This window comes from Tenrec ecaudatus, chromosome X, assembly GCF_050624435.1.
Source record: "Tenrec ecaudatus isolate mTenEca1 chromosome X, mTenEca1.hap1, whole genome shotgun sequence".
NCBI lineage: Eukaryota > Metazoa > Chordata > Mammalia > Afrosoricida > Tenrecidae > Tenrec > Tenrec ecaudatus.
This window is the reverse complement of record NC_134548.1, coordinates 74,724,433-74,745,816: the sequence shown is the minus strand read 5'-3', so window position 1 is coordinate 74,745,816 and position 21,384 is coordinate 74,724,433. Positions and strand designations below refer to the sequence as shown.

The window sequence follows — 21,384 nt, the reverse complement described above, 5'->3', positions numbered from 1 at the left end:
TCTTAAGACAATTTGGGTTTATCCTAGCTCTCTATCTGTGTTAGTCTGGGTAGATTAGAGAAACAAATTCATAGAGACTCATATGAGAATAAGAAAGAACAATTGAATATTGAGAAAACATGCCAGCCCAGTCCAGATCAAGCCCATAAGTCTGATATTAGCCCACATATCTGATACCAATCTATAAAGTCCTCTTCAGGCTCACCAAACACATACAATGATGTTGAATGCAGAAAGATCACAGACTAGTGGGTTGGAGGTCTTCTGGATGTGGTTGTGTTGTAACCATCTCAGCGTTGGCAGGGGTCTCTTTGTAGTTTCTCTATCTCCAGAGGTCCTTTTACGTCAGGGTAGGTCCTGTGGCTTTTCCAGCTCCCAGGGTGTAGCTCCATGTGTCTTGTCAGTAGAGCATCTCTCAGGGAGGGAGTAGAGAGAAAAAGTGTCTCCTACCTCCAAGAAGGAAATACAGGAGTTTCCAGAATCCTCAGGAGAAGGCCATGCCCACACAGAGGCCTCATTGGCTATGACCCAATTCACAGACTAGATTCCACCCCTTCACTCTTAATCTTCAAATTGGCACCAGATTATATAATACCACACTATCATCTCCATATAAAGTCAGTAATTAATTTTTCCATGTGTTTAAAGATTGCAGTTGATATCTGGATCAGAATTGTGTTACATTCATAGATTGCTTTGGGTAATATTAACATTTTTGCAATGTTAAGCTTTTCTATTGATGAATATAGAATATTCTTTAATGTATGTATACCTCTTTTGGTTTCTTGTAATAATGTTCTGTAATTAAAATAATACATATCTTTTGTTTCTTTGGTTAGGTTTATTACCAAATATTTCATATTTTGCATGGTTCTGGTAAATAGTATTGTTTTCTTGATTTTCTATTTTAGAGTCCTCTTTATTAGTATACAGGCATCCTATAGATTTTGTATGTCAGTCTGTTATCTTACCATATAGCTGACTCTTTCAATTTTTTGCCAAGTCTTTGGTGTTTTCTACATATCAAAACATATCATCTCCAAATAAAGAGTATTTCACTTCTTTTCCTATTTGAATTGCTTTGATTTATTTTTATTATCTAGTAGCTTTGGATAAGTTTTCCAGTACAGTGTTAAATAAGAGTGGTGATAAGGGACATTCTTGTCTGACTCCTGTTCCCAAGACAAATGCTATCAGTTTTTCCCCATTGATCAAGATGTTTTGTTTGTCATACATGGACTTTATTGTGTTGAGAAAATTTTCTTCTATTCCTATTTCTGTGAGTGTTTTTACCAGGATGTTGAGTCTTGGATATTGACAATTCCTTTCACGCATCTATTCATATGATTGTGTGTTTTGTTTATATGGTAGCTTAAATGGATTGTTTTTCTAATATCAAACTATTTTTGCATAGGTAATATCAATCCCATTTGATCATAGTGTATTATTAGATTGCCAGTATTTTGTTGACAATTTTTGTATCTTTTTTTATGGGTCTGTAGTTTTCTATCTTGGCAATGTCTTTGCCTGATTATGATGCTCGGGTTATGTTCACTTCATAAAATGAGTTTGTGAGTTTGTTGTTCTTTTCTACATTCTGGAATATTTTGTGCAAAATTGGTATCAACTTTTCTCTGAATGCTTGGTAGAATACTCTACTGAAGCCTACTGGCTCTGGACTTTTTTGTTGTGGGAAGGTTTTTAATGATTTGGTCTATTTCTTCTTTGTTATGGATTTTTAAGAGGCCTTCCAATGCCAGTCTGTGTGGATAAATAACATGGTTCTAGAAATTTGTCCATTTCTTCTAGGTTTCAAATTTGTTTGAATACAGTCTTTGGAGTAATGTGTTATTATTTTAAAATTTCATTTGGTTATCTTGTTATGTCACACTTTTCATTTCTTATTCTTGATATTTACCTTTTCTCTTTCTTTCCCTTTGTTAACTTTGCCAGTGTTTTATCAATTTGTTAATCCTTCCAAATAAATAACTTCTTATCTTGCTAATTTTTCCCATTGTTTTGTCTGTTTTCTGATTCATTTATTTCTGCTCTAATCTTAGAGTTTCTTTCCTTCTTGTGGGAGAAGATTTATTTTGTTGCTTTTGCTCTAGTTGTGGAAGATGCTAGGTTAAAGTATCTATTTTGGGTCTCTCCTTTTTTTCCCTCTCATATGTCTGTTTATTGCTATTAATTGTCCTCTATTAGCTGCTTTTGCTGTGCCTCAAACGTTTAGATATATTGTGTTTTAGTTCTCTTTTTCCTCTGAAGCAATTTGAAATTTTTATTTTGTATTTTGTCAATTACCCAGCAGTTTTTAAGTAGTGTGCTTTTCAGCTTCCATCTGGAGTCCATTTTGATATGTATGAAATTGTTGCTGTCATTTTGGTGTGTGTGTGTGTGTGTGTGTGGTGTTATTAGTTTGTCTGCTTTTCCTTATTTCTGTGTTGTTTGAGAGTTTGAATACTGGTTTGAGTGTTGTGATAGCCAGGTTTATTGTGCCAATCTGTCCAATAGAAACACGTGGGCAGAAATTAATCAGGTCACAGTTTGATTAGAGGGCAAAGAGATAAATGACTTTGCAAGGCCTGCCTGCACCAGCCTATCTTGCTCTCTGGTGATAGGACAAGAATGCTGCTGCTTTAGCTAGTACTCTGTCTCAACCAGTGTCTTACACTACTTGTGGGCCAAGCCAAATCATGGATTGTGTTGCTAGAGCTCGAGGTTCCTTTGAGTCCTGCTTCACTACGCTGTTGGTGCATAAACTGCTTGAGCTTGAGGCTGGTGGATCCTGTCACCTTGCATTGTTTGAGTTTGATATTCCATCCAGGCCTGCTTTGCTAAGCTCCCATGCTACTGACTGTTGCCGACCCACCCTGCTGTCTGCTGCCTGCAGGCAGACCCTGCTTGTATTGCTTGAGGGAAGACTCAGCTGTCTGCTTCTTTGACTTTGAACTTTCAGTATATTAACTGTTCTACAAAAGTGAGTTGAACTGAGCCCTCTGTACTGCTGTGAATACTAATTAGCTGTTATATCGCTTCTCATTGTATAAACCTATCCTTTTATACATATTGTTTCTCTAGAGAACCCTGCCTAAAACAAATGTGTTGTTTTTTGTGTGGAATTGTCTTATATGTTGATCTCAGTTTTGTTTTCTGTTGTTGATTATTTGAACCACAATACACCACATAATATTTTAAATTGTTTTTTGCTTGTTTTTACAAATGTCTTTAACGTCTCATTTTCTAAGAATACTCTTATTTCTCCCTCACACTTAAGTGATAATTTTGCTGGATATAAAATAAGAATTTTAGCAGTTTTTTTTCCCTTAAAGACAATGTAAGGCCCTTCATTTTTTTCTTGCCTGGATAGTTTCTGCTAAAAAATTGAGCATATTATTATTGGTGTTCCTTTGTATGTGACTGCTAGTTTTTCTCTTGCTCTTCTCAGAATTATTTTCTTTTTTAAAAAATATATATTTGAGAGTTTGGCTACAACATGTTATGCTATTTTTTTCCTTCTATTTTTGTCTATCCTATTTGAAGCTTCCTGGATATTTTCTCATCTTTTATGCATATTGGACAATTTTCCTCCAAGAATTAGTTATTGTACGATTTCTCTGTGTATTTGTTTGTTTGTTTCTTTTCTGGGTTCTAATGAGACATAGGTTGTTCCTCTTGAGAATGTTCCAAATAGGACGCTTTAGGCTTTTCAAGATTGTTTTTTTTGGTTGTTGCTTGTTCTTTTCATAGATTGGGTTTGAGAGCTATACTGGAGTCACACAGTTTTAAGACCAGTTGAACAGTTGATAGCAGTGCCTAGGGGTAGAATGGGTCAGCCCAGTCGAGTGTTTATACTGGCTAGAATTTGACTTAGGTAGGACACTGGCCTGGAAGCAAGGGGGTTGTGTGGGGTGAGCCAGGGTTGAGGGAGTGGAGTGCTACCATTTGGGAGGTGAAGAAGTCTTGAAGGGCATCAAAGATGGGATGGGTGATGTACAAGCTGTCTCAGAGAAGGAGAGGTCAAGTGCCATGTCTTGCCGCAGACAGGGCAGGACTATTACCATTTGGGAGGGAAAGAGGCCTCTCAGAGCAATCTAGGGAGGAGGGAGCAGAGTCGTACACCATCCAGGAGAGGCAATGAGAGGACATCTCAGGATGTCCCAGGGTGGAAGGAGTACTTTGCATGCTGTCTAGAATGAGAGGCCATCACTTTGCATAGCTTGGAGCAGTGGAATGACCCAGTGGGAAGGGGCAAAGCAAAAGCCATTTGAGAAGATAGGCTGTTCCTCAGAGTGTTTTAAATTAGTTGCTAGCTGAAAGAAAAGACAATCCTGCTCAGATTCAGGGAGGGAGGGGTTGCACAGCCCAGTTTGAGGCCTGGAGGGATTAGGACACAAGTGGACAGGAAAGCAAGGTAGCATCACTGGCTGTCTCAGCCCATATGACTTGCACACCAGGTGAGGGATAGGAGGCTGATCAGGCAATCTGCAGGATAGGTTTTATGCAGTGCATACCAGCTGTGAAGTGAGGTGGCCACACAAGCCTGATGTGAATTCAGTGGGTTGGGTGGGCAGGGCAAAGTTCTAGGTGTCTCATGTATATGTTTACCCTTTCCTTTTCTCCTCTGCCTGATCCCACCTTCTCTGTTCCGCAGAAAGCTCATTTACTTAGCTGTTGAGTCATTCCTCAAGATTGCTTGCACCCTTCTTTCTCTTTTTTATTTTTTCCTCCTGATTGCTGGTGAGGAATTCACTTTCCTTATGATTTTCAGCTATCTTGATGTGGATCCTTAGTCCTCTTAGTTTTAAGCTTGTATCCAAGCTTCCAACGAGCCTAGGTTTTATGCACCATTGGTCTTATTTTTGCTGAGGGCATTATTTTCTACCTGTTGTAGTAGCATTTCTTGTGAGGTAGGCCTTGTGGTAATCAACTTTCTAACCTTTTATCCAGGAAGGTCTTTAAATCCCATCATTTAAAAAATATTTATATCATGATTGGTATCTGACAAAAGTACATGATTAGTATTTAAAAAATTATGTTTTTCCCCATGCATGCTGTACTATTAGTGTGTTTGAACTTTTGGGATTTGAAGATATATTGTTTGGGACATATATGTCCTTCTGCACTCTGGGGTTAGGATTTGTGTGATGAGACAAGAACAAATTGTGTTATTATTTTTTTATGTAGTGAAACTTTTACAATCATGGGTAATACATAAAGGTATCCGGCAATTGCTGAGTATGAGTTTCCATCATAGTACTATATTCTCTGCATTATTTTTTTGTTCCCACAACCTATGAGATCTATTCAGCACTTGACATCCCACTGATGCCTGGTTTGTTCTTGATAGGAATGGAGGATTTTCTTCTTTTGATTTCCTCACAAAAAATCTATCATAAACTGCCTAATGAGAGTCAGTCTGAAGGAAAGTTGATTATATGTGCCCCTCTTGTTACAGTTTCATATTGTAAAATTATATTCAATGAAGGTAATACGTCTGATATCACCATTCAACAGAGCACCTTCCGTTTGTATGCTTTTTACACCTCGGGTCGAAGTTGTGTGCTTCTCCTATAATTGTTTTGTATTCTACCATTGCTCTTAGACAAGGGATTTCTGAGGAGGAATCACCATTGTTCTTTCTTCAGATACTAATCATGTCCTTTAGATTGTGGTTAGTGGACAGTGGCCACTTTATTACTGACACACATCACTTTGTATGAAACAGAAATGATCCCTGCTGCAATTAACCTTTCCTTTTTACCGTTTCTCATGGGCTATTTCAAGTCTCTCACCCTGTATCTACAGCATATAGACTCTTATCATTCATGATGTTTATCAAATAACAGGAGGAAAATAAGTTATCAAAGGCAATAATTATACCAGATTGGTTTTATGAGAGATAAGTACAACACTCTTGCCAAGAAAGTGAGATGAGTTCATGCTTTTTTTCTGGAATAAATAGCAATTTTCTTAAAAAGTTAGTTCACAAATCAGCCAAGCATGATTTTTCACTTATGTGTGACAAATTTCATTAGGACGTACTGCTTTGTTGATGAAGATGTATTAAATTGCACCATTCTTTCATCAAGCGCAACGTCATTTGATGGTACATACATTTCCATTAGTTGCCTATTGAGAGCATTGACAATTGTGAAACTAGTTGTATATGCAGTGTATCTTGGACACCACAACATATGTTTACACTGTATTAGACCTGCAATTTAGTTATTTACATGAATATTAGCTTATTCTAAAAATTTAACCATCCCAGTAACATGTGTTAAAACCCACAAAACTCACTGTCATTGAGTGAATACTGACTCATAGTGCCTTTGTAGGGCAAGACAGAACTGTCTATGTGAGTTTCCTTTAAGGAAGTAGAAAGTCCCATCTTTTTCCAGCCTACTAACATAGGAAGCACTAAATATTATTTTTTAACATTTTATTAGGGGCTCATAAAACTTATCACAATCCATACATATACATATATCAATTGTATAAAGCACATCTGTACATTCTTTGCCCTAATCATTTTCAAAGCATTTGCCCTCCACTTAAGCCCTTTGCATCAGGTTCTCTTTTTTCCCCTCCCTGCCCGCTCCTCCCTCCCTCATGAACCTTAGATAATTTATAGATTATTATTTTGTCATATCTTCCCATATCTGGCATCTCCCTTCGCCCCCTTCTCTGTTGTCCATCCCCCAGGGAGGAAGTCACAAGTATATCCTTGTAATTGGTTCCCTCGTTCCAACCCACTCACCCTCTACTCTCCCAGTATCGCCCCTCACACCCCTGGTCCTGAAGGTATCATCTACCCTGGATTCCCTGTGCCTCCAGATCCTATATGCACCAGTGTACAACTTCTGCTCTATCCATTCTTGCAAGGTAGAATTCGGATCATGGTAGTCGAGGGGGCAGGAAGCATCCAGGATCTGGGGAAAAGCTGTATTCATCGGTGCTACATCAAACCCTGACTGACTCATCTCCTCCCCTAGACCCCTCTGTGAGGGGATCTCCAGTGGCCGACAAATGGGCTTTGGGTCTCCACTCTGCACTTCCCTCTCATTTACTATGTTATGGTTTTTGATGATGCCTTATACCTGATCCCTTTGGCACCTCGTGATCGCACAGGCTGGTGTGCTTCTCCCATGTGGGCTTTGTTGCTTCTGAGCCAGATGGCCGCTTGCTCACCTTCAAGCCTTTAAGACCCAAGAAACTATCTCTTTTGATAGCCGGGCACCATCAGCTTTCTTCGCCACATTTGCTTATGCACCTGTTTGTCCTCGGCGATCGTATCATGGAGATGTGCAGTCAAGGATATGATTTTTTTGTTCTTTGATGCCTGACAACTGATCCCTTCAGGACCACGTGATCACACAGGCTGGTGTGTTCTTCCATGTGGTCTTAGTTGCTTCTGAGCTAGATGGCCGCTTGTTTATCTTCAAGCCTTTAAGACCCCAGACACTATCTCTTTTGATAGCCAGGCACCATCAGCTTTCTTCACCATATTTACTTGTTCACCCGCTTTGGCTTCAGCAGTTGTGTTGGGAGGGTGAGCATCATAGAGTGCCAATTTAATAGAAGAAAATATTCATGCATTGAGGGAGTGCTTGAGTAGAGGTCCAAGGTCCTTCAGCCACCTTAATACTAAACCTATAAATATAGACACATAGATCTATTTCCCCATCCTCATATATATATTTGAATGTACATGTCTTTGTCTAGACCTCTATATATGCCCTTTGCCTCCTAACTCTTTTCCCTATTTCCCTTGTTTTTCTTCCTGCCCCACTATCATGCTCCTTCCCCATCTGGGATACAGCTATACTTCTTCTTTACATAAACTTACCCTTGATCATTCCCTACCAGGCCTGCCACTCCCCCCTCACCACCAATTTGTGTCCCTTGTTGTTCCCTTGTCCCTGGGCTTGTTAACACCACATCCTTACCTCCCCCACCTCCCACTATCCCAAGTCCCCCAGAACTGCCGGTCCCGTTGTTTTTCCTCCAGATAGCTCATCCAGCCTGTCTTATTTAGACAGACCTGTGGAGATAATAACATGCACGGAAACAAGACAGAGGAAAAGAAAGCAACAGTATACAACCAGACAACAAAACAACAACAACAAACCACTGACAAAGAACTAAACAAAACACATCAAGAAAGAAAAGCTTGTAGTTAGTTCAAGGATCGTTTGTTGGCTTTAGGAGTGTTTTCCAGTCCAGTCTGTTGGGGCAACACGCCCTGGCCCCAAAGTCCACTTTCAGCATTCCCTGGGGACCTTGCCGCTCCATTTCCTTGCTGTTCTGCTGAACTCCCCCAGTGCTTTGCCTCGGTGTGGTGGGATCAGTTTAGATGCAATTCGCACACTGTCTCTCTGGTGCTATCCCCTGGAGCGCCATTGGTTACTGAGAGGCGTCATGTCTCTTAGTGGGGCCAGCCATATTGTCCTCTCTGTGGACTGGCTGCTCTAATCAGGAATATCATCCTCATTTCCTGGTGGGCCAGGCTGTGCTCCACTGTCTCCTCCTCCCCCTTCATCTGCTCCCATGTGCTCCGATCAGATATGTCCCTCTCCCGGAGCTGCAAAATCAATGTTGTCCTTTGAAACAAATTCTTCTCAGGGGCGAGGCAGGAATCCACTTAATTTTTGGTGCGGGGGCAGCCTCCAAGACCTCTCCACTGGTTCCCTACTCCACGCCGGGATGCTGCATTCACACCTTGTGGCACTGGGTTGAAGTCTGGTCCCACTTTTCCCGTGGAGATATAAACAATACTCTCCCCTTGGGTGGGTTAGTGCCCCATGCCCCCGCTCCCCTTTTCTTCCTTATATTCATCCTTTTATTTTCCTTTCCCCACCTCTTCCCCAGTTGTCTACCATGTGCATCCCTGGTTTTTGATCTGGTCTCTGCCATACTACAGTCTTCACCCGAAAAATGTTTGTATACAGTAGCTTTTTCCCTATGCCTCCTTTGCATTTTTTAATACTTACCTCAGCGGGCTCATGTGGTACTTGTCCTTTTGTGCCTGACTTACTTCACTTAGCATGATGTCCTCCAGTTCTTTCCATGCCGCTATGTGCCTCATACGTTCATCACAGCTTTTTAGTGATGCGTAGTACTCCATTGTATGTATATACCACAGTTTTTTAATCCATTCGTCAATTGATCAAAATTTGGGTTGCTTCCAGTTCCTTGCAATTGTGAACTCTGAGGCAATGAACACGAGCACAGATGTCTGGCCTTGGTTTGTTTCTTGACTCTTCTGGGTATATGCCCAGTGGGGGGATTGCTGGGTCATATGGTCACTCTATTTCCATCTGTTTTAGGTATCGCCAGATTGATTTCCATAGTGGCTGCACATATTACAGATCCACCAGCAGTGGATGAGAGTTCCTGTCTCCCCACAGCCCCTCCAACACTTCCTGCTTTCTGATTTTTTGAATTGGGCTACCTTTGAGGGTGTCAGGTGGTACCTCATTGTTGTTTTAATTTGTATTTCTCTTATGGCTAAAGATCAGGAACATTTTTTCATATGTTTGTTGGCCATTCGGATTTCTGCCCCTGTGAAACTTCTATTCAAGTCCTTTGCCCACCTCTCAAGTGGGCTATTAGTTTTTTTTTTTCTTTTTGGAAGCTAGCAGAGTATTGTAGATTTTAGTAATAAGGCCTTTGTCTGATATGTCATTGCTAAAGTTGTTTTCCCAGTCTGTGGACTCTCTTATTACTCTTTTGGTGAATTCTTCCGATGTACAAAAGTGTTTTGTTTTCAGTGTAGCCCATTTGTCGATTTGTGCCTCCTCTGTGTTTGTGTCCTTCCCTATTTCTGATAGCCTGTGTATTCCCTGTGCCAAAGTTCTCAAGTTGGTCCCAATTCCCTCATTGATGGCCCTAATAGTTTGGGGGTTAACTTCAAGGTCTGTGATCCACCTTGAGTTTATCCTTGTGCAAGGAGTGAGATAAGGGTCTTGCTTCATTTTTCTGCATGTTAATATCCATATTTTCCAGCACCACTTGTGAAAGAGGGCATCTGCTTCCCATTTGATATTTTTGGGGCCCATATCAAAGATCAGCTGTCTGTATTCTGATGCCTTTATTTCTGGATTTTCAGTTCTTTTCCATTGGTCTGTGTATCTGTCATTGTACCAATACCATGCAGTTTTAAGAACTGTGGCTGTATAATATGTGCCAAGTCAGGTAAAGCAAGCCCTCCCACGGTGTCATTCTTCTTGAGGAGTTCTCTGCTAATTTTGGGCTTCTTCCCACCCCATATGAAGTTGGTAATCAGTTTTTCCATTTCTTTGAAGAAAGATGATGGTAATTGTATCGGGATAGCATTAAACTTATATAATGCTTTTGGTAGAACTGACATCTTAACTATATTAAGTCTTCTAATCCAAGAGCATGGGACATACTTGCATTTGTTGAGGTCGCTCTTGGTTTTTTGTAATAGTGTTCTATAGTTTTCCCTGTATAGATCTTTTGTTTTTTCAGTCTGTGTATCCCTAGCTATTTCAATTTGTATTTGGCTATTGTGAAGGGTACCACCTTTTTGATTTCTTCTTCTGTGGTCTTATCTGATGTGTACAACAGTCCGATGGACTTCTGTTTGTTGATCTTGTATCCTGCCACTCTGCCAAATTCGTCTATTGCTTCCAGTTCTCCCCTTGTGGAACTTTTGGGATTTTCCATATATAAAATCATATCATCTGCAAATAACGATAATTTCACCTCTTCCTTTCCCAGAAGAATACCTTTGATGTCACTTCTTTGCCTTATGCTGTTAGCTAAAACCTCCAGCACGATATTAAATAGGAGTGGGGAAAGGGGGCATCCTTGTCTGGTCCCCTTTTTAGTGGGATTGTGTTAGTCTTTTCTCCATTGACTACCACGTTGGCTGTTGGTCTTTTCTTATATAGCTTGGATTGTCTTGAGGAACTTTCCTTCCATTCCTATCTTCGCAAGTGTCATCATGTGGTTCCTATAGTTTTTCATGTCAATGTGACGAATGATACTAATGGTCTTTCGTATGTTGAGCCATCCCTGCATCCCTGGTATGAATCCCACTTGGTCATAGTGAATTAATTGCTTTATATACTTTTGTATTCTGTTGGCTAGTATTTTGTTAAGGATTTTTGCATCAATGTGCATTAGGGATATTTGTCTGTAGTTCTTGATTCTTGTGGGATCCTTGCCCGGTTTGGGTATCAGAGTTATACTAGCTTCATAGAAGGGGTTCAGGACTTTGCCATCTTTTTTTTATGTTCTGGAAAAGTTTGCTTGGTAGAATTCTCCAGTGTAGCCATCTGGTCCAGGGGATTTTTTTGTTGGTAATCCCTTGATAACATTTCTATTTCTCTGTTGCTATGGGTCTGCTGAGATTCTTGATGTCCAACAAGGATAGTCTAGGGAGGGATTGTTTTTCCAGGAATTTGTCCATGTCTTCCAAATTGTTGAATTCATTGGAGTACAATCCTTCATAGTACTGTATAACTATTCTTTTGATTTCATTAGGGTCTGTTGTAATGACACCTCTTTCATCCCTTATTCTTGCTATTGAGATTTGTTCCCTCCTTTCTTTGGTTAGGTTTGCCAATGGACTATCAATCCTGTTTATCCTTTCAAAGAACCAACTTTTAGCGATATTAATTTCTTCCATAGTTTTCTTATTTTCCATCTCTTGGATCTCAGACCTGATTTTTATAATTTCTTTTCTTTTTCCATTAGTAGGATTGTCCTGCTGACTCTGCTCTAGTTTTTGTAAATTTTGTGTAGCATATCAATCATGAGTCTCTCTTCCTTTCTCAGGTGTGCATGTATTGCTATGAAACTTCCTCTGATGGCTGCCTTTGCTGTGTCCCATAAATTTTGGTACATCATGTGCTCATTTCCGTTGGTTTTTAGAAATTTCCTGATTTCATCTCTTATCTGCACCAGCACGCACTCCTTTTGCAGTAGAGAGTTAATCATCCTCCAATTATTTGCTCTTATTTTCTTTTTCTTCCTTTTGTTGATTTCCAGTCTTATGGCACAGTGCTTAAATTTATGTAGATTTGCCTTATGCCCCAGCATGTGGTCTATCTTTGAATATGTGCCTTGGGGACTTGAAAAGAATATGAAATTTTTTATATTTGGATGAAAAGCTCTGTAAACATCTGTCAAGTCAAATTGTCTGATTGGGGAGTTTAGCTCTCTAGTATCCTTGTTGAGTTTTCTTTCTCTGTGATCTTTCTCAGTGAGTGGTGTGTTGAAATCACCCACTATAATTGTCGAGTCTGTGATTTCTTTCTTAATCTTTTGGAGTGTTTGTTTGACGCATTGAGCTGGTCTCTCATTTGGGGAATATATGTTTACAATGCTTAGTGGTTCATTGTCTACAATTCCCTTGAGCATTATATAGTGTCTCTCCTTATGTCTTTTTATGGTTTGCACTTTGAGGTCAATTTTATCCGAGATTAGGATTGCAACCCCTGCTTTTTTTGTATTGCTGTTTGCTTGGTAGGTCCTTCTCCAGCTTTTTATTCTCAACCTATTTTTGTCTGTAGCCTTGAGATGTGTTTCCTATAGGCAGAAGATTGATGGTTTGTGTTTTCTAAGGCAGTCTGCTAGTCTCAGTCTTTTAATGCCTTAGTTCAGGCCATTGATATTCAGGGTTATTATCTCCATCTGCAGATCTGTGGTGTCATTTTACACCTTTTGTGTTGGCAGTTTTCCTACTTTCATTTCTCATGCTTGTGTGTTTTGAGTGAGTATCATTCTTGACTTCTTTCCATCCTTAAGCCATTGCTATCTTGGGGTCTGTTTTTTCTTTGTTGCTCTCTGGGTGAGGTTGTTCTATATAATGGTCTCTTCTTTATCCTTGGTGTGTGTTGTTCTTCTGCCCATACTGAGTCGGCGATGATCTTTTGTAAGGCTGGGTTTGTTCTAACGTACTTTTTGAGTTTTTCCTTGTCTAGGAAGACTTTTACTTCTCCATCGATCTTGATCGATAATTTGGCTGGGTAGAGTATTCTTGGATTTGCGTTGTTTTTCTTCAATTTTTGGAATATGTTACCCCACTCTCTCCTTTTTTTTCATACTTTCTGCTGGTAGTTCTGATCATATTCTTATGTGGGAACCTTTTTATGTGAATGCTTGTTTTTCCCTAGCTGCTCTCATGATATTCTCCTTTTCCTCAAAGTTGGATAGCTTAACTATTATGTGCCTTGGTGACTTCTTCTTGGGGTCCTGTCGTACTGGTGTTCTTTCAGCCTCCTGAATGGTTGCCTGGTTTTCACTCATTAGGTTTGTGAAATTTTCCTCCAAGAATTCTCTCGCTATTATTGCAGATGACTTCTTTGTTGTGTCTTCCTCCGGTAGTCCAATAATTCTAATGTTGTTCTGCTTCATAGCATCCGACATAGCTCTTAGGTTTTCTTTATCTTCTCTGATGCTCTTATTAGATTTTTGTTCACTTTTATTAAAATCTGCTAGGCTGTCCTCCAAGTCACTGATGTGATTCCCTGATTCCTCCAGTGGATTCTTAAGGACCGTGATTCTGCTATTGTTTTTTGTTATCTCCTCACTAATGTCCTGTATTTCCCTTTGGTGGATGGCTTTTATCTCCTCTATCGTTTCATCCTTTTTCTGTATTGTTTCCCTCATATCCTGTCTGGCTTCAAGCAGCATTCTGAGAATTTCTTTGTGTGGCATCTCAATGTCTGCTTCTTCTATGTATGTTTTTATGTTCAGGACATCTGCCTTTGCCTTTTGTTTCTCCTGTTTTTTTTTTTTGTTGTTGAGGTCGTTGGGGCTGATGGCTGTTTGCGTTGAGTTGTTTTAGAGGGACCAGGTATAATTTTCTAGGCTCTCTCTGGGAGGCTTATAGGAATGCTTCTTCGAACTGCCTACAGCTAATTTTACTATGGGATCGACCTACCACTTTATCCTCCTGTGGCCTCCCTATCAGGGGAGAGCCCAGATGGTCAGTTGCTGCCTGCCCCAGTGTTGCAGAGGCTGGGCTGAAGTTCTTGCTATTGCTTGGAATGTTGATAAGTGTTGGCTGAGCTGCCTTATGCCCCCAGGTACACAGGCAGGAACTCCCCTGTGAGAAGTGGGGAGGAGTATCTCCTGGAGAGAAAGCAGGCCTTTCCATAGCCTTGGGCTATCTATGCAGGGTAGAGCTCACCTAGCTGGGTGTGGCCCAGGGGCAAATGCTCTAGGGAAAAGGGAGTGCCCTGTATGTCTGCAATGGAGTGTGAGAGAACAGGGCAGAAATAAGGAGGAGGAGAAACATTAAAAAGTAAAACTGTTTATATTGTGCAGTTGTATAGGGAAGCGAGGGAAGCAAAAGCAACTATGTAGCTGAGTCCCATTCCCTGCCTGTGGAGCTGCAGGGGTTTACTCCTTGCCCCAAGCCCCATCGGCAGCCCGCAGGTAAGTCGCAATAAGCGTCCCAAGAAAGCCGCAGAGCAGCCTTTAGAGAAGTGGTGGGTGGGGGAGGACAGAGAGCAAAAATGTTAACAGAAGCCGCAATGTAGCTGAACTCTGATCCCTGCCCGTGGAGCTATGAGAGTTTGGGTTTAGTCCCTGCTCAGAGGATGACGCACTGCAAGCTGTCGCTGTGCCATGAAAACGCCCCAGCCCAGACCTCCAAGGCTGTGTGGGAATAGAGAGCAGAGATGCAAACAGAAGCAACAATATAGCTGAACCCTGATCCCTGCTGGTGGAGCCCCAAGGGTCCTGTCCATGCCCTGAGGCAGGCAAGGGAAAACTGTGGGTGTGTTGAGACTAAGCCCCTCTAAAGGCTCCAAATGATCCAGGCTCCTGCAGATACAGTGGCTGGGCTAAGGTCAAGCTCCAGCTGGCTTCCACTGAGGTAAGCCAAAAGCCCCCAGCCCCTCAAAAAGCCCTGCGTATGTGCCTACTTATCTTTATGATGCTCCTCCTGTGATCCAGCAGCATTGAATTTCCCTCTAAACAACTCTCCTGGGTTGGATTCTGCGGAGTCCCTCGTATGTTCCACTCTGTCGTCATCTTCCCAGAAGTTGCACTAAGTATTCTTACAAGCCTTATTTCACTACATATTTGGAAAGGCAAGAAGTTTAATTGGATCCTATATGCTTTGCCGCATCTTACAAATGCATACTTACACTGTATTGAGCCTGTATGTAAGTCATTCACTGGAACATTAAAAAAAAATCACTTCCCAATCACACAAAGGAAATAGAAAATGGGCAAATTTCACAAATCCCCGGATGCACCTCCTCATACCACACTCTCTCTTCATAGCAATGTGGCTCTGCCAGGTCCATTAGTATAAGTGTGTTAGCAGTCTTCCAGTAAGCACAAGAGGTTAAAAAAAGTGAGTGGGACATATTGTCCACTCACTTTCATCTTTGAAGAATAATTTGCACAATAAAGTTCTTGCTTGACAATTATTTTCTATCAGCACTTTATGCATGTCATTCCAAATACCAATGTTTCTGAAATGAAATATGCCTTTGTCTTGAGGGAGCTGAAAATTTTCTGGGAAAAATGGCGTCTCATACCCTAAGATTTATGATTCTCCCTAGAAAAATGATAATGATGTGTCTAAAGTGGACAGGGACAAGCATAGATATGTGAACGTATTTGGAGCTTGCATATAACCTTAGCCCTAATCCAAGAAAAAATAATTCTTATGACATCATCCTACTCTATAGTTGCCCTCATGAAGAGAACACTGAACATATAGTTGCTATAGGAAAGTATGGTGAAGGTATCAGATGGTGTCCAACTATCAGAAGAATGGTATCTGGGGTCTTAAAAGCTTGTTTTTAAACAAGCAACTATCTAAATGAGCCACCAACTAAGTTCACATCAAAAAAGCACACCGGTCTGTGTGACACAAGCTTTGAAAATAACAAAACCCAAATCTAGAGGAGGGAAAGGTATCAGAGCTTAAATTATGAACACCTGGTTTACAGAAGAATAAGGATAACAGTGGAAATTCAGAGTCCATCTGATAAATTCCCTCTGATCATGGTCCAGGGATGTGAACAGACTTGCTATGAGATAGAGAGATCATTGCAAAGTTGATAATGGCAAATGTAATTAGGTTAAAATGTAACATTTATCATGTGGTATCCCTTTGACTCGTTTTAAAGTTATTTTCATTTTAAATATTTTCAGCTTTCTTTTTAAAAATAAATCATTTTATTGGGGTTTATACAACTCTTATCACAATCCATACATACATCAATTGAGTTAAGTACCCTTATACATTCATTGCCCTTGTCATTCTCAAAATTCACCTTTTAATTGGGTTCCTGGAGTCAGCTCATTTTCCTCCTCCCTCCCTTCCTGTTCCCCTCTCCCCGATCAGCTTTCTTTTCTATTGAGGTTTCCACCGTTTAATTTTTTTCACTGCTTGTGCCTTGTTTCTTGTTCTTGTTTTGTATGATTTTCTATAGATGAAATCCAGTATAGGTAAATCTATAGGGACAGTAAGTGGATTAATAATTACCTATGGGAGTAGCAGCGAAGATTGGGGGAGACGGGGAGCCAATGAGTAAGAGAAAGAAATGTTCTTAAAATTGTTTTTAGTGATGATTGCACAACCCTTCTTAATATGGTCGAACATTAAGTTACATGATATGTGAATTATATGCCAATAAAACTATATAAAAATAATGAATTTTTTCATAAACTTCTTGATGACCCCATATATAATCCATTTTCGTTTCTTTCAGGATTAGTTTTTAATCTTTCTTTGTATAATATTTAATTGACAGTTTTTATTAGTTTACAATTATTTTCAATTAATTTAACCAAAAAAAAAATACAAGTAGCATCACTGTGGCACTTTTAGAACTTTAAAAGGCCTGTTTCACTAGGAGGTGAAAAATTCTTGGGTTTCTTACAGAGGTGGTGAATTATCATAGAAATGTTAAATTACCTTTTATCCTGGTCTTATTAACAGAAACACTGGCTTAGTGAAATTACAAGCATAGGTAGACTTCCTAATAGCCTTTTAGGATTCAGAAAGTTTGCTTTCAATACCAAATAATGTCTGAAAAACATGCTCACTTTTATGCTTTTTGAGAAATTCTAAGAACTGGCACATATTCATATGACAGTCATTCCTTAATCCTTAATCACCATGAGCATCAAAGAATGCAAAAGACAGATCTTCCCCATTTCTTTGTTTCAGTACTTTCCACGTGCTTGCATGAAATGTTGCCAATTGGAATGCCCAATTTTATGCCATAATTAGTACTTCTTGAAGCCCTCTACACAGATTGTGCCAGGCTTTCCTATCATGCAAAACCCAGTCACATCTGTTTTACAAAATCCAAAATCTTTTTTCTTACGTCCCAGCGGGAATAACTCCACATTTGGAGGAACGTGTTCTTAACTGGCTTTGCTTGTGCAGATGGATCACATGTCAGCTTCTTGTTCAATACATAGAATGAGCTAGTATCCTGTATCCACTGGATTGCTGCACACACACAGATCTTCTCTGGATCAAAATCTATATGTAAGAAGTGAGACTTTTGTTGAGAGCAACCGAAGTTGTCTGTCAAGCACTGAAGACTGTCCAAACAGCTGTAGGCCTGCATAGCTGTGTGGCATGGTTATTTATAAATCCATTTTCACCTTGGGCTCCTCTATCTGGAGAGTGATCACAAATTTGAGTTTTGGTTGTAGTGTGTCTCTTTTGCCTTCCAAGTATCTTTTATATGCGTCAGGGCATTGACATCTTCAAGGCTTACTTCACTTAGGTTAGGAAACATGGAAAACAACATTTTCCCCAACAACAGCTAAAAGCTGAAGGCATTCTTTCACTGAAGCAGACGTGTTTTCTGGAATCTGCCGTCCCAAGGGTACTGGGTTTGTCGACCTCAATTTCTGGAAGGTAACTTATACTTTCTTTGAAGTACATCTGCTGGAGTGTTATGCAGAGTGAGTCTTCCAGGTCATTCAATGGAAAACAGCTGCATAGTCAGCTTAGAACTGGAACCAAAGTTTCGCAGGTGTGTTTGGCACGTGGGTAGTGGTAACTCTTTGTCTAAATTAATAATATTTTATTTTTGTATAACTCACTGTGATTGAGTCTATGCCTACTCATAACAACCTCCTGTGGGTTTATGAGACTAACTGTTTAGGGAGAAGAAAGTCTCAGAGTGGTTGGTGGTTTCGAACTGTTGACTTTGTGGATCACAGCCCAAGGAGTAACCACTACACCATCAGAGCTCCATAATTTTGTATAAACTCCTCCATATAGGAAGCCACAAATACATATAATGTACATCGTGTTCATAGAAAACTAACTGTGGAATGGATTGTGTTTTTTTCTACTTGAAGTGCATTAATAGTCCAAATTTTATGGATTCAACATTCTTCATCAAGTCTGGAACGTTTTGTGCCATTATTTTTGGAATATTATTTCTATTTATTTCTCTGATATTTTCATAATGCCTAATTGGGTTAACTTAAAGGTATTCATAATTCCATTTGGTTTGCATAATTTTTTGTTTTTCATTTTTCTCTCATGCTTTCCTTGATACTCAATAGTTTTGTTAGCTTTATTCTTTACATATTCATTTTATGCATGGTCTAATCTATGTTTAAACCCTTTTATCTAACTTTAATTTCAGTTATTTATCCAATATTTTCTTTTGTTTCTGGTTTATAGTTTCTATCTCCTTATTGCAATTCTTATTTTGTTTCATGGTTTTTCTTTAGTGTGTTGTCGATGAGTTGTCTAAGTTCTTTGAGTATATTTAATATTGTTGTTTTAAATTCCTTTATTTTGCTCATTATGTAAGATTCCATCAGGCTGATTTATCTTTATATTACTTTCAATTTGGTCATCCTTCCCTACTTCTTAATCTGGAAATGGCATAATTACTGAAGCCTAATTGTACTAGAGAAAGAATTTTTGATTAAGAACAATTTTCTCTTTCTTTTAGCACTTTTAAAAAGGTCATTCCACTGCCTTCTGGCTTTCATGGTTTTATATACATATATATATGAAATAAGTTGTTAATCTTATTGAATAGCCATTGTTGATTCATTATTTCTTGGTTATTTCAAAATTCTTTTTTTTCTTTCAACAGTTTGATTACAATATGTCTCAGTATGAATTTGAGTTTATCTCACTTGTAATTTGTTGAGCTTTTTGGGTATATAGATTTCCATCTTTTTACCTTTTTGCTTCACAAACTCAGTGTTCTTTATTGTCTTGTATTCAAGTTTGTTCTTTTTCTCTGCCTGTTTAAATCTGCAATTGAATCATTACAATGTATTTTCGTTGCAATTATGGAACCCGTGTTAGTCTGGGTTGACTACAGAAACAAATTCATAGTGACTCGTATGTGAATAAGAAAAAGGTTTATATACAAGAGCAATTGAATATTGAGAAAACAACCCAGCCCAGTCCAGATCAAGTCCATTAAGTCCTATATTAGCCCATATGTCTGATGAAATCTATAAAGTCCTCTTCAGACTCACGAAACACAAGCAATTACGCCGAATGCAGTAAGATCACAGGCCAGTGGGTTGGAAGTCATCTGGATCCAGTGGAATTGTAAACATTTCAGCGCTGGCAGGGGTCTCTATGGGGCTTCTCTGTCTCCAGTGGTCTGGTTGCATCAGGGTAGGTCCATGTGGCTTCTCCAGCGACCAGGGTGTAGCACCATGTGTCTTGTCAGTAGAGTGTCTCTTAGGGAGTGAGCAGAGAGAGAAAGTGTCGCTCACCTCCAAGGAGAAAAATACAGGAGTTCCCAGAATTATCAGGAGAAGGTGATGTCCACACAGTGCCTCATTGGTTATATATTTATTTATAAGTCAGACTCCATCCCTTCACTCATAATCAGACTCCATCCCTTCACTCATAATTCTCTCAAATTAACACTAGATTATGCAACTACCACAGAAACCTTCAGGTCCACCATTACTATTTGATTTCTTTTCATAATATCTATTTATAGTTCTCTATGCATTAAGGCAGCATTCTTCTGGTATTCTTTATTCGCATTCCAAACTACAGTTACATTTAGGAGCCCCCACTAACCACTAATAAACTTTTGTCTCTATTTACCATAACATAATTGGAATTATACAGTATTTGCCCTAATTTAATTATTATAATGTTTGTTGATGCCATAAGGTGCATTAGAACAGAATTTCTCTTTTTGGGGACAATATGTATTCTATCTACATACCAATTTTATTTACCCATTCATCTGTTGATAGACACTTGCCTTGTTTCAATCTAGGGCTATTGTGAATAATGCAAGTATCTAGGCCTATGCTTTCAAATATTTTTGAAACCATATTTTCTTAAAATTTGAAAAAATGTTTGAAATCATTTTAGAGTTACAAAAGCATTGCAAAGATAGTATGGTGTCCTTCTATAACCTCCATGTGACATCTCTAATGTCAACATCTTATATTATCATGATAAATTATCAAAGATTAAAAAAATAATAGTTATTTTAATAATATTAACCATAGATTTTATCACTTTTCCTTACCCTCCTTTATCAATGATATTTCCACCCTAATGTTCTTTAGCTTTTTCAATATGTAATTCAGGATCCTACATTGCCTTCAATCATCATGTCTCATTAAACCAAAAGTCCAAAACTCACTTCCATTGAGTTAATTACAACTTATAAGGTTTCCAATACTGTAAGTCTTTGAGGGAGTAGAGAGCCTCATCTTTCTCCCCTGATGAGCTGGTGGTTTTGAACTGCTCACCTCGAAGTGTAACCCACTATGTTACCACAGCTTCTAGGAATAAAATAAACATGTGTAAATCCATACTTGCATAAACTGAACAAATCAGAGAGAAAAGACAACTCTTTTGTGTGAAATTTGTACAGCTAATAAGCATAGCAAGAGTAAGGAAAATAGAAAAGCATTAGAACACAGTGGTTTCAAACTACTGACCTTAATTTATTTTATTTCTTGGGTTATCATCTAAAAGTGTTGTTATTTATTTTCTTGGTTCAATTAGTCCCAATTTGGCTGTTGGGAGAGTTTACAAATTGGCTTCTTTGTTCTTGTGATTTATTTTTATTTAAAAAGAAGTATTTTCTTACTTTCTTACATTCTAAAAATGCTCCAGGGTAATCATGCATTTTCCCTGACCTTTATGTGGACTCAACCTTCTTTTCTTTTCTTTTTGTTCCAAAGAGTTTTAGGCCCTTCACTGGCAAATTTTATTTATAAACTATTATCTGGGAACTGTTCGTGTTCATTGCTATTGAAGTACCACAGCTTCTTGGCACTCTCAATCAATTGAGCTAGGAAACACATGGATATAAAATAATAATTCATATTATTAGTTTTCTACAACCACTGCAACAAAATAACAAAAATAGCTTGCTTATAGGAACATAATTTTATTCT

At 39.0% G+C, this 21,384-nt stretch overlaps 1 pseudogene; it reads right to left on the bottom strand.

Moving 5' to 3' along the window:
• Window positions 1–16,996: 16,996 nt before the first annotated feature.
• On the bottom strand, window positions 16,997–17,598 carry LOC142434808 (RWD domain-containing protein 2A-like; annotated as a pseudogene).
• Between the last annotated feature and the right edge of the window lie 3,786 nt (window positions 17,599–21,384).